Source organism: Pteropus alecto, unplaced genomic scaffold (genome assembly GCF_000325575.1).
Source record: "Pteropus alecto unplaced genomic scaffold, ASM32557v1 scaffold382, whole genome shotgun sequence".
Classification (NCBI taxonomy): Eukaryota; Metazoa; Chordata; class Mammalia; order Chiroptera; family Pteropodidae; genus Pteropus; species Pteropus alecto.
This window is the reverse complement of record NW_006431932.1, coordinates 116410-120375: the sequence shown is the minus strand read 5'-3', so window position 1 is coordinate 120375 and position 3966 is coordinate 116410.

Here is a 3966-nt window from a genome sequence, read left to right as displayed (position 1 = left end):
AAATCTAAGGTGAATTCCTGCCCCTTACTAACCAGTCACCCACAAATAGAAGTGGTAGGAGGCTGATCTGAAAGTAGGAGCCAGTTCAGTCAAAAGTTTCTACCATTTCAGCATTTGCTAAAATGCATTCATGCTACTTTTTAAATAAGGAAGCAGGGTTCCTGTGTAAATTTGACTATATGTGAAGGTAACTAAAGGATAAGATAAGACATGATGGTATGGTGAGTGTCCCAGTGACTACTTTGGGCAAATTTGGGCTGGCCTTTTGAGTTGCAGTTTCTCTATCTAAAGAAGAAAAGCCTCCTCATCACCGACCAAAGCAGGAAAGATTACTAATTGTCAGTCTCCTGCCAAGGCTGCCTAGTCACTAGAAAGTTCTAGTAGAATTGGATGTTGTCAGCATTACCGTTAACATGAGCTCGCTGGGACAGTGCCAATAGTTTTGTTACTACAGCTCCTTCAAGTGTGGAAGATCTTATCCAAAGCAGGCAAAACCCAAGGTTACAAGAGATTTAAAAAAAAAAAAAAAAAAAGCAGTACCTCTGCGGGAGGAGGATGGAAATAGCAATAGGGGCCAGCACAGGATCATAAATTGTTCTGGAAAGTCAACTATGGTCTCCCTTTCTTTAGGCTTTTGATTTAGATAATGCCCTTGTTTCTTCCCTCCCAGGTTCTGCGTAGATGTCATAATTCCCACTGAGTCATCGAGCTTTTCTGGTGTAATATTCTCCCTCAAGAAGCCCACAAGCTCCCAAGACGTGATTTGACAAGTGGCAGATCAGCTAACAGCATGCTTTATCTCTAGATTTCAATAATATCTCTCCTTGCTCCAGTGTCAGAGGTTTGAGAGCCCAACTCTTTACTAAAGCACAGGCTGGTGGCTGATTCAGGCCTCCAGGGTAGAGAAACAAGTTCTTCCACTTCCTGGTACTAACATCCCCAAGGTTTGTTTTCTAATTCTTCCCTGAGTAACAGAGTCAATGTGCCAACCCTGCTGGCAATATTTAAAACTAGAACCTAGGCAAATGTTAGTACCCATAGCCAGGAAGTGAGTACTACCATGATAAGGAGAATCTTTCGAAGGGAGGGTATCAAATAGTGAGGGGAAGGAGGGGATGGGAATGACAAACCACATATCAAAGAATAAAAAGTTCCACAGTAGTCTTATCTTTCTGTCCTTCTCTCCAGTCAGAAAATGTGAATGAAAAAGGTGCTATATACAAAACCTGACAAGCTTGGGGTTGGGGTAGGGGTAGGGGGTGAGGGTGGGGTAGAAGTGTATGACAGGCTTTACAAACTTGGTGACCAAAAGTAAGCACACAGGATGGTTTGATCATAAATTCCTAACTGGACAGGTAATGGCAGGTAGTCATGTCCTAGGCCTATAGCTTCCTTAGCAAAGGTTAATCTTTACCTCACAATGAGCCCTGTCCATTGTTTCTATGCATCTAGGATAGCATACTTTGGAAATGTCAGAGTCATTTTCTTCTCCAGGCCCTTCTAAGTCACAATCATGGTGCCAGAGCACAAGACTACAGAACTCTTCATTGTCATCTTGTTACACATCTCTATGTACTATAAATGTTATGTGTTAACTATCCCATACCCACCAATGTAAAAAAAAAGTATATGTTGCTCCATTTTGCTTTTTACCCAATCCTAGAAAGTCCTCTGCTTTGCTTTCCCTTCCCTCTTCAATCTACTCCCAATAGATTTCATATAAAATTTTGTATATTTCCTCCTTTGATTCTAAATGTATAAATTTAGTTTTAAAACTGTCATTCTCCAGAGCTTTTTCTCAATCCATTGAGATTTTGCTTCTGGGCATGTTCTCAAAACTTTGGCTCAAACAAACTCCTATAAAACTTTTCTATATATTGGATGTTTCATCAACATTTATGTGATGTAGCCAGAAGGATTCCAAATAAGTCCACCCAAGACCACCTTGCAGACCCAGACCCAGTGTTAGGTACCAGTGTTAGGTTCGCCGAAGGAGGAACACACAAGGCCAAAGGGGTTAAGTAAGATTTATTGTAGCAGAGTGACAGCCGGGCTGAGCTGAAGATGGTGTCAGCCCTGAATGCAAGAAGACCTGAAACTTATATGGGGCTTGAGGTGGGCTCTTTTTGCGGGAATATTTCGAGCAGGTAAGTTGGCAAGGAAGAGAGGAGAGTCCAGTGAAATGGGAAGTGAGCATGTAGCATTGCCACCCCAGACCTTGCAAGGACCAGTTCCCACACAAAAGGTAAGTCTGTTGGGGGAGGGGGGGGGTGGGGGCACTGGGAGAATGGGGTGAAGGATTAAAGAAGTACAAATTAGTAGTTGATAGCTGGGCATGAGGATGGGGAGCACGGCATAGGGAATGCAGTTAGCATTAATATGATGGCTAAGTGGAGGGCCAGAGGAGGGAGGGAGCAATTGAGGGAATTGTTTTATGAACAATATAGATGTCTAACCAATGTACTGTATACTTGAAACTAATTGAAATAAATAAATTTATTTTTTTATAAAAGGGTAAGTCTGGTTCCCACACTCTGGGGGTGGGGATAGGGCCCTCGTGGACCTAACATTCCAGCCTTTTTGTTTTATGGAATAGGGATGGTGACTCCATCTTCTATAGCTGCTTCCTACTGAATAGGGGTGGTGGGATCTGTTGAAAAGGGGTTTGGTAGTGGATAGTCAACTGGAGTGTGGCGTTGACTGGTCAGTTCTGCCGGCTAGAGGACTTGATAGTGTGGCGCAGAGTGAAGTAGTATGACCTAACAACCATCAGGGGCTCATTGCGCCCCACTGGCTGGCTCCCTGCTCTTGGAATCCTGCACCTCCTTCACTTAAGGTAGGTCTCGACTTTCTTTGAGCTATTCTTAGAAAATTCTCAAGATGGCACTAAATGATAAGAATTGAGATAACTCAGGACCAAAAGAAAAAAACGGGCAGCTGTTTCTAATTTCTGCTTTCCAATCTGAAATACTTACTGTGGATCTGAACAACATTATTTTTGCCGAATAAATGAGAGTCTGAAATCATTCAGCTCCAAAGATAAGGGGCACCTACTCCCCCCAACCCACATATCTGGCATTTTAGGTGATTAAGAATCTCCATGGGGGGTGCCTGTGGAATGCTCAAGGTAGGAAGTGGCCCTGTAGAGAACTCCAAGACACTGTAATTAAATAATTGACCTGTCCTAGGATGCACACATATAGGCTGGTTACCTAGCTCTCTGAGTCCTTACAATTGTATTAGACAACCAGGAAGGGAAACTAAGACATGTAAGAGATGACAGCTCCTTGGAGCTCAACCCACAAGCAGCACAGTTCAAACCACCATGTAATATCACTACAATTTTGTTCAGACTCTGCATATCTCAAAAGAAAACTAAAATTAACATGGGAAATTATGCTTCCAAGGCCAAAAAGTCCGAAGATACCTAGCCCCCTATAAATATTCCCGTATACTGTCTGTATAATTTGCATGGAGTCTTAACTTGCGAGTATCTACAGAAATGAGAAGACTTAATTAAAAGTGATATCAGCTTAAGATAGCCAAAATAGGGCTCTTTGACACCTCTAAATTAACTTTTTGTGCACTCGATTGGAAAAGGCCAGCTCTAAAATCAAACTGGATAAATGGGAGGCTTACCTCAGTTGGCAAATAGAAGCCTTTTTAAAAGAATGCACAGATAAATTCTCTTCCCTACAGGAAGTTAACAAGAAAGTTCTAGAGACTGTCTCTGAGCTAAAAAGAGGATTTCCAAAGCTACTCAATGCCAACACCACTCTTTTCCCCCTTCTCCAACTGCCCCTATACATCCTTTACTTTTGAAGCTTCCTTATCTATGCTTACCCTCTCTTCCTCCTGCCCCTTCTCTCTCCTCTACACCTCCCCCACCACCGTTCTCTACTGAGCTAGGGGAGACTCAGAATAGAGAGCCAGATCAAGGTAGATCAGGGGGAAAAAAAGAGAAAA